The sequence below is a fragment of the Eleutherodactylus coqui genome, chromosome 7 (genome assembly GCF_035609145.1).
Source record: "Eleutherodactylus coqui strain aEleCoq1 chromosome 7, aEleCoq1.hap1, whole genome shotgun sequence".
Taxonomy (NCBI): domain Eukaryota; kingdom Metazoa; phylum Chordata; class Amphibia; order Anura; family Eleutherodactylidae; genus Eleutherodactylus; species Eleutherodactylus coqui.
The window spans coordinates 158,903,458-158,914,171 of NC_089843.1; positions in this window are offsets into that span (position 1 = coordinate 158,903,458).

Below are 10,714 nucleotides of genomic sequence, written 5' to 3' on the forward strand. Positions count from 1 at the left end.
AAAAAAATCCCATTTATGGATATGATTTTGTATTAACTTTGATTATGTACAAGCAATTAGGTTTTAGTGACTTGCTTTCATGGTGGGAGGCTAACAGCAGTGTTTTAGCAGAGTTTGCTTGGCTGAGTTTTGCCCTCTGCTATGAGTGCTTGTTTAATGATTCCCCTTGATACTGAGGAGGGAGTTTGAGTCTTCCATTCGGTTCACATGGCAGTTTTTTATCTGTATTTGGGTGATGATTTTTCCCCTATTTCTTATATATGATCCTTTGCCCCTGATTGTGATCATATAATTCAAGCAGTTTCCTATACAGAGGAAGGGAGTTTGAGTCTTCCACTCATGTCCCTGGGAAATTGAGCAAATCTGTAATCTCATATGGGTGATTTACCTAATGAGTGTTTGTTTGTTTCAGGTAGCCTGCAATCTGAATTTTTAACCTTTGGAAAGTGAATTTTAATTTATATCTAATAAAAGTAATATTTTAAGGAACTTGGCATAGGGGTTAATGCCTTTGGCATTTGTTTTGACTTTAAGTAATTTACGACCCTTGCCGAGCTCCTTGGCTACTTTTTTCTTATCAGTTGTTGCTTTTACATTGTGCTATCAAGCATGGCTTCTCAAGATGAGCTACTGTATCCCTCAAAACATTTGAGAAGAATGGGGTCTTGTTTTTCACTGAACAGTCAGCTGCATAGGTGTGGTCCCTCTCCAGAATTTGTCACTGGTCAGAGAAGATTAGGTCATCATTACACATCAGCTTCTAGAACTAACTGTTTTTGAGGAGGAAGAAGAAGCATGGTGGCTCAGTGGTTGCCTTACAGTGCTAGCTAGGGTCCTCGGTTTAAATCTGATCAAGGTCAACTTTTGCATAGACTTTGCATGTTCTCCCTGTGATTGTGTGGGTCTCCTCCCATACTCCAAAAACATATTAATTGATGAATATAAATTGTGAGCCCAAATGGGGACAGTAAATATCAGTGATGTAATGTGCTATATAAAGATCATCATTATGAATCACAGGGGAAACATACAAACTCCTTGCAGATGTCAGATTTGAATCTAGGACCCCAGCACTGCAAGGCAACAATGCTAACTGGAGAAGAACCACCAGAATGAACAGTCTTTCAGAAAAATTGACTGATTCGGTTCACTCAACACTATTGATTGTTGTGTGAAATCATTACAGAATTTGGTCTTCAAGTATATAAAAGGGGATTTTCAAACATAGAAAAGTTTTAACCAAATGCAATAATGGTGTTCCTTTAATAAAAAGAAAGAACTGACAAATAATGAATTAGCAGTTAATGTAGTCAGCAGATAGATGACAGCAGCAGGAATACATCATTGCATTTAGTTAGACTTTGCAGATGCTCAATGACTGAATGCGGACAGCTTGTAAGGGTATGTTCACGCAGAAAAATCCGAATCGTGAAGATCCAGCATGGATTTTTTTGGATTTCAAAGGTGGTTTGTATTTAAGGGTAGTCTGGCAGAGAACTATCACTAACAGGGACATTCCAAGGGAACATTATTACTAACGAAAACATATATGGGTTCAACTCACCTATCCTCCAGGAAAATAAATCAGACCTACTGTATGGTGCATGGATATGCAGGTTTGGCTTCCATGGAGCAATAAATCCACAACAAATTTTTAAAGAGCCTCTGTCACCTCGGAAAACTCTCATAAACTACAATAACGAGTAACGACTATAAAAGACATTGCTATGAAGTCTGTAGCATCCGTTCTTACATTCACTCTGGTTTTACTGCTGTGTGCTTGCAAACCGTCCATTTATTGCATAGAGAAGACTAATGAAGAGGACTAGTGCTCTCTATCCATCAGCTTGCATCACATGGTTGGTTTGTAGGTGTACAGCGGCGAAATGGGACTGAGTATAAAGATACAAATTACAGGTACAGACTTGATATTAGTGTCCTTTAAATAGTCACTCATTCCTGTAGATGATGAGAATGGCTTGAGGTGACAGATTGCCTTTAAGTTTTCATTTCATCGTGGACACATGTAATAAATTTGGATTTTAAAGTTATTACTTATGTCCTGTATGAAATAAAGACTTAAGTATTCAGCACTCCATTAAAGTCTTATCAGTTGTAGAGCATTATTAGTATTAACCCCTTGAGTGGCGGGTTTTCTACCACCCTGTCGTGCCCACCAGGGCAGGTTTTTTAAAATGGTCTAAAAATTGAATTTCAACTAATTTTGCAGTTGCGTTTCAAGAGCCATAACCTTTTTCATTTTTCCATTGACATGGCCATATGAGGGCTTGTTTTTTGCGGGACAAGTTGTGATTTTTTTAAACAGGGGGGAGGAAAAAAAGAAATGGGGAAAAAAGGGTCCATATCATTAAGGGGTTAAATAATGTATTAACTTCCTTCTCTGGGTCATTACGACGCATGGATACCACATGTGTGATTGTATTTTTGATTTTTTTTACAAAGTAAAGGGAGACAAGTGTTTTTATTATTTTTTTTATAATTTTTTACCTTTTTTTTAAAAAAAAATTTATTTTTATTTTTTATTTTTTTTTGTCCCTTTAGGGGACTTCCACAGGGACCCATCAGGACCCCCTGATCACATTCCGGGGGTCCGATGGTGACAGCCCTTTAGATGCTGCAGTGACAGCCCTTTACATGCTGCAGTCACATAGACTGCAGCATGTAAAGGGTTAACACAGCAGAGATCGGAGGTTTTCTCTGATCTCTGCTGTAAGAGCAGGTACCTAGCTGTCCTCTCACAGCCAAGCACCAAGCTCTCCCTGCCACAGAGACCATCGGCTTGCTTCTGACAAGCCGATGGTCTCTATGGCAACCTGTAAACAAAGCAGGAGATTGCCGGCATATCAGTAATATCTTCTGCTGGTTTTTCAAAGCCCTTGCTTTGTTCTCTGTGGGTCCATGCAGGCAGAGCACACTGTCACAGCTTGTGGCATTGTGCTCTGCAGCTCCCATAGTGATACATAGCCCTGAAATCTTCCGGGCTATGTCGCTATGAGCAGTGGAGCTCGTCCCGGAAAATTTCCCGGCGTGCCACTCAAGGGCTTAAAGGCATTCTGGTGGGCACCATTATTAATAGGAGCATTCTAGGGGAGCACTATTAATTTTGGGCACAATTCCTAATGGCGACATTCTGGGCAAGCACTATTACTATTGATTATGAGTCAGCACTATTACTATTTGGGACACATTGGTGGAATATTATTTATATTGGGAAACTAAGGGGAGCACTATTATTAATGGGAGCACTCTGGCACAGCATTACTACTATAGGGGCACTATTAATTTTGGGGGCTCTGTATTAGTATTGAGGACAGTGTGAGGGAGCACTATTACTAATTGGGGTATTCTGAGGGAGAATTATTACTACTGGAGGTACTTTTGGAGGCACCATTACTATGGAGGGGCACCCTGGCACAGCACCATCACTGTTGAGATTATTCTGGTAGGAGCATTTAACTTTGGGGGCACTCTAGAGGAGAACTATTACTGTTAGGGGAAACTGTGCTTCACACAATTATTTTTCAGGGCACACACTGGGCATTATTACTTGCCACAATTAATTTTGCATGAAATCATGTCTGTGCCACTATAATGTGTGGGGCAGTAGTATTTGTTTGTCACAATTATTGAGGGCACTATATGTGGCAGTAATCACGGGAGCATTATCTGTGTGGTACTAGTATTTTCACAGGGTTTATCTGTATGGTATTAATATTCCTGGATGACACTAAGATGGGTAGTCGGTGTGGAAAAGGTGGCAAGAATGATGGAAAAGGGAGAAACCTAAAGTATCTGTGTGGCAAACTCTGCAGAAGTGATTTGGGACTTGAAGAATCCTTTATGGCAAACTGGACGAAATGATAAAGATGGGGAAAGAGAACATCCACAATTAGATAAGACATTACCTATGAATCGCTAGATATTCTTGGCATATAGTGTTGTATATTCATTCCTGCATGGTATGCAGCCCAAAATTTTGCTCAAAATGTAATATCTATCCAAGGACCATGTGTCGCTGAGCCAGTGTGGTATCTAGGCCTAGCATGTAAAATATGTTTTTGGCATTGGGGGTGGGGATCCAGTAAATATGCCTTGTGGATTAAGTACCTGATCATTTATCTCCTTCCCAATATCCCAAGGGATAATATGGCGGGGGTCACATGTGCGGCGGGAAGCAGCTGTGCTACTGGAAATAACTCTGAACATTTAACCCCTTGCAATCCAATTTTGATTCAGGGTTTCCTAGGGGGCTTTCTATTTCTGCCATTATACAATCGCACCATCTGCTGGCTACAGCCAGTACTGCGGTATGTGACATGCTGGAGAGGCCCCCGACAACAGAGCAGCCAGTAATCTACAGTAAGAACACCCTGTTGGACGTCTTCTGACATCTAAGCTGTACAGCCTTCAATCAGAATGTCTTTACACGTCAGACAGTGGATTGGAAAGGGTTAAAGGGAGTCTGTCACCCCATTTTTTTCCATCTACCAACCTTAACCATAAATGGGATTAATAAAAACAAATCAAACAATACATTGTCTTTTACTCTTAGTACCACCATGGCCCGTTCTGCATCAACCGCACCCATTGCCAATTGATTGATGTATTCAGCTCTCTTGAACTTGCCTTGCAGAACAGAAGGAGAGGGAGAGAGCTTGAGCCAGTCCAAAGGAGTGAATTGCCCATTGGACATTTGTTCCCTATTTGCACATGGCATGCAGAGCTTAAAAATTGTGACTTCGGAATCATGAAGGTACTAATAAGAAAAGCAAATGTATGTTTCGTGGCTCTGTCTTTAACCCCCTCAGTTGCTAGAGTCAGTGCTGACTGTGACTCCTAAGCGGTTAGACAGAGGGACGGGACTTTGTGTGACACCAATCACCCAAAATCCCCCCCATCCCTGCCCACAATGCGATTGTGAGATGTCAGGTGGATGTCATGGCAGTCAGGACCGTGGTAAAGGCCTTCAGGTCTGCTAGTATAACGCAACAATTACACTCTGCATTTGGGAGGATGCAATAGGATGACACAGGCACCAAACATTGCAGTACATAAGTATTGCAGTCTATTGTGTAAGTGATCAAGTGATTATATATATAATAAAAGTTCCCATAAAACATTTTTCATGTAAAAATATAAACAAAAAGCAGAATTGGCATCATTTGTCAGAATGTTTTTAGTCACCTCAACTCTCAAAAACAATGGAATAAAAAAACATCAAAAAGGCATATTTATCCTGCAGTGTAACTAATAAAAAAAACTGTAGCTTGCCTAACAAAAAACAAGCTATCACATAGTTCAATTAACAGAGAAATAGAAAGGTTAGGGGGCTTACAATTTGGCGGTATAAAGCAAAATGTATTTATTTTGTAATAAAAAAGGCTTTTTTACTTTTAAATATACCAGTGTATATATATATTCAGGTGATGATTGTGCAACACCTCAGTATGGATATATGAGCCTGGCATTATAGTGACAAGCGACTTAAAGGAGATGTCCCGCGCCGAAACGGGTTTTTTTTTTTTTTAAACCCCCCCCCCGTTCGGCGCGAGACAACCCCGATGCAGGGGTTAAAAAAACCACCCGCACAGCGCTTACCTGAATCCCGGCGGTCCGGCGTCTTCATACTCACCTGCTGAAGATGGCCGCCGGGATCCTCTGTCTTCATGGACCGCAGGGCTTCTGTGCGGTCCATTGCCGATTCCAGCCTCCTGATTGGCTGGAATCGGCACATGACGGGGCGGAGCTACACGGAGCTACACGGAGCCCCATAGAGAAGAGGAGAAGACCCGGACTGCGCAAGCGCGGCTAATTTGGCCATCGGAGGGCGAAAATTAGTCGGCACCATGGAGACGAGGACGCCAGCAACGGAGCAGGTAAGTATAAAACTTTTGATAACTTCTGTATGGCTCATAATTAATGCACAATGTACATTACAAAGTGCATTATTATGGCCATACAGAAGTGTATAGACCCACTTGCTGCCTCGGGACATCTCCTTTAATAAGATCCAGGTAACTTTTTCTAATGTAATAATAAAGTTCAATAATCCCTTTAAAGTCTTTTTTTCACATTCTCTAAATTTATGAAATGACCTTGAATACCTTATAGGGACTATTACTACAAATAATTCACTTGGAAAGTTATGTTTTCTCCAAGTTAATACACTGGAATGTATATTAGCATATAAATTGCTGCCCCTGCTTTAAGTTTTATCTGCTTTGGCCTCTGGGTGTTTCTGGGATCCAAGAAAACAGGACAATGTCAGGTATGCTGGTTATTTCTTTAACTCCTTCCAGTTTATACAAAGTTTATTATGGAAAAACAAAACTAAGCATCTTTACAAGAAAAAGAGGATTTGATTGTTTATTAGACAGTAAGATTGTGAGTTGTCCAATGGATATATGATGGATAGTTATATTTTTAGTAGTTTTCTAATAATAAAAGCTTTCAATAATTCAGTTTTCCATTAAACACTTTTAGGGCTATACTCATATATATAATAATATTACAGTTTTTTCTGCAGGTCTGGCATGACCTAACGTACCCTAATGATATGTCAATTACACAAGGGCAACTGAGAGAAGACCCAGTTACATAACATAAAACACATGAAAACTAGATTGAATTATCGTTCATATAATGCAGTTTAGATGCAGTTTTTGCTGCATTTTTACATTTCATTTTAACTAAAACCAGATTAGATCCAAAAAAGAGGCATTAAGGCAACTGCACACAGATGAGAGCAATATGGGGCCGTAAGGTTCACAGAGTTTCTACCATTGTTTTCAGTGGGAGACCTTACATCACATTGCATGCAACTAGCACACGGTGTAATGCTGCAGTTGGTCCCATTGAAAATAATGGGCGGTGCGATGCAAGAGCGGCACAAGATAGGACATGCCGCTATTTGTTTCCTGCATAGCATCGCACATGTGAATGAGCCCATTTAAAAGAATGGGGTTCATATTTGTGCAGGATGTATGCATCTTGCAGCGCACAAATCTTGCATGACTTTAGCACCAGTGTGATGCCGGCCTTACTGTCACTTGCTGTGCTGGAGAATGACTATACTGTAGTACAAGCCCCTATCTCACCTTCCTCACTGATAAAGGTTGTAAAAGGAAGATATGGTTAATGACTGAGTCACAATATGGTACAAGATGGAAGACCCGGGGGCGTAACTATAGGGAATGCAGGGAATGCGGTTGCACCCGGGCCCAGGACCCTTAGGCCTCATGTCCACGGGGAAAATCGGGCCCGCTACGGATTCTACATGTAGAATCTGCAGCGGGTCCCTCCTGCCCCGCGGACATGAAAAACTCACCTCCCATCCGCTCCGTTTCTTCTCTTCGCGACGGCGTCATCTTCTCTCGTCGCGGCCGGATCTTCATTCTTCGGCTCGGCGGATGTGCACGATGACGTCGGTGACGTGCCCCGCGCATGCGCCGGGCCGAAGCAAAATGATCCGGCCGCGGCTGAGAGAGGATGGCGCGGCGCCGAAGAGAAGAACCGGAGCGGGTAAGTAAAATGTGATTTTTGTGTCCCGCGGATCCGGACGGCTTCCATAGGCTTCAATAGAAGCCCACGGGACCCGTCCCCGCGGGAGACCCGCATGAAAATGGAGCATGGTCCAGATTTTTTCATGCTCCATTTTTTTTAAAATCACTTTTATTGACGATCCGCGGGTATTTATCTACCCCGCGGGTGGTCAATGCATCCCTATGGGGTGCGGATCCGCGCGCGGGAGAAGAGTTAAAATCCGCTGCGGATTTTAATTCTTCTTTTCCCCGTGGACATGAGGCCTTAGGGGGCCTATAAGGCCTATCTCCTCTTATAGGGAGCCTAGTAGTATGAATAAAGCATTATAGTTGGGGGGCCCTGTTACAGGTTTTGCATTGGGCCCTGAATCTTCAAGTTACACCTCTGTGGAAGACATATATGTTTCAAACCAATACAGCCCAATAGATAAACATTGGATCATTTTATCATTTTTGTTGTTCAGTTGCATAGTGTTCACACACAGAATCCAAGAGGCTTCTTTTTTAGAAGATGTCCCCTCCATTTCCCATATGTTCCAAATCATTGAAACAAAAAGCCAGTGAATTAGATTGAGCAGCTCCTGTTTACACTGAGGAAGAAGTCACTTAGCAGTCATTCTATTTCAGCTGAAATGGAATGACTAGCAAGAACTGAGCGACTACTTGGTTAGTGCTCTGTCGGAGACTGTGTGTATATGGGCCAACAGTTGTTCAAAATCGCACATTTGAGCCATTATTCGGGCAAGGGTCTGTGTAAAGATACCCTAAAGGAGCAGTGGGGATCTATTTGATTTCACTTTTGAACTAGAACGTATCCATCTCTTGTCAGTTCCTGCTGTGCTTCTGAAAAAGACTTTTATTTTACCAATTTGAGTAATCATCAGGCTGGAAAATTATTACCTTTGCTGGTTCTGGGGAGACTGTGGTCTCATTTGTCTATGTATTTTATTACGGGTCTTCCTTGTTCTGAAGGAAATACTGCAGTTTGGGTAGTAGTTGACTGTTTTAGCCAGTTGTATCACCTCATTGCTTTATCCGATTTTCTTAAAGAAAATAACATAGCCAAATTGCTCATTGCTAACATTGTTAATTCACATGATGTACCAGTAAACATAGTTTTAGATAGAGGGATTCAGTTTGTGTCTTAATGTTGGCATTCTTTATGTGCTCATCTCAATATTCAGTTGTCCTTCTGTGTATATGAGAACAGGAGTTTCAATACATTACATGAATAAAATGACAAGAATAATAAAAATCTACTAAATGACTAACAAATTGATACAGAGGAAGAAGACCTTGCCTGTAAGGGCTTAGAGTGTACTAGTGAAAGGGAGAAGGAAGGAGACAGTACATGAGTATAGAAGATGCTCATGTTGTGGTGGCTACTGGGTTACTGTACAGTAGATGTTAGGAGTTTCTGAAAAGTTCTAAGTTTTCATGAGAGAGACTGGACACAGTTACTACTTAAAGGGGTTGTCCCGCGGCAGCAAGTGGGTCTATACACTTCTGTATGGCCATATTAATGCACTTTGTAATATACATTGTGCATTAATTATGAGCCATACAGAAGTTATCAAAAGTTTTATACTTACCTGCTCCGTTGCTGGCGTCCTCGTCTCCCTGGTGCCGACTAATTTTCGGCCTCCGATGGCCAAATTAGCCGCGCTTGCGCAGTCCGGGTCTTCTTCTTTTATGAATGGGATCGCTCGTGCAGGATGCCGGCTCCGTGTAGCTCCGCCCCGTCACGTGCCGATTCCAGCCAATCAGGAGGCTGGAATCGGCAATGGACCGCACAGAAGAGCTGCGGTCCACGGAGGGAGCAGACCCCGGCGGCCATCTTCAGCAGGTGAGTATGAAGACGCCGGACCGCCGGGATTCAGGTAAGCACTCTCCGATTTGTTTTTTTAACCCCTGCATCGGGGTTGTCTCGCGCCGAACGGGGGGGGGGGGGGGGGGTTAAAAAAAAAAAAACCGTTTCGGCGCGGGACAACCCCTTTAAGGTTTCAAAAGCAACTTTTCTACTAAACCAGTCTGAGATTAATACAAGTTCCATACTAATGTAAATGTGTGTTACTAGGTGTCAGCACATCACGTTCAATATGTTTTACACAGTTGATAAGTTGAGCATTCATATGAACAATACCCTCCAAAACGATGATCAAGCAATGATTGGTAATAATCAAGAATAGAGATGAGCGAACGTACTCGTCTGAGCTTGATGCTCGTTCGAGTATTAGCGTGTTCGAGATGCTCGTTATTCGAGACGAGTACCACGCGATGTTCGAGTTACTTTCACTTTCGTCTCTGAGATATTAGCGCGCTTTTCTGGCCAATAGAAAGACAGGGAAGGCATTACAACTTCCTCCTGTGATGTTCCAGCCCTATCCCACCCCCCTGCAGTGAGTGGCTGGGGAGATCAGGTGTCACCCGAGTATTTAAATCAGCCCCGCCCGCGGCTCGCCACAGATGCATTCTGACAGAGATCAGGGAAAGTGCTGCTGATGCTGCTGCTGCTATAGGGAGAGCGTTAGGAGTTATCTTAGGCTTGAAGAACCCCAACCGTCCTTCTTAGGGCCACATGTGACCGTGTGCAGTACTGTTGAGGCTGCCTTTAGCAGTGTTGCACTTTTTTTTTTTTTGTATATCGGGCGTGCAGAGCATTGCGTCCTGAGTCTGCAGTCATTGCACATAGTATAGGGCGAGTACTGGTGAGGCAGGGACAGTGGGAAAGGTGAAAGAGATATACTGTCTATATAGGCAGTGGGCTTTTTCAAACAAATTTGGGAAAAAAAATATATTTGGGCTTCCTGTGACCGTCCTCAGTGAACTGCGTGTTTGCTGGGGGTAGTAGTCCTAATTAATACGCAGCTAAGTGTTACAGCAGGCTTGCGCAAAACTGTTTCCTGGCTCTGCGTTGCCCGTGACATCACCGCCGTCATCCTGTCCACAGTGAAACAGTATACATATATACGCTGCCTACAGTATCTGTCTGCTGTCTCAGCTCAGCCTTTCAAAAAATAGAAGTAAAACACTTAAGGCCTACTAGTGGCGTTTGGCCACTTGACTGCTTGAGCGCTGTGAATTCCAATAGCTCAGTCATACGCACCTACGTCTCACTACAGGTGTGCGCTAAATTCTTTCCTGGCTCTGCT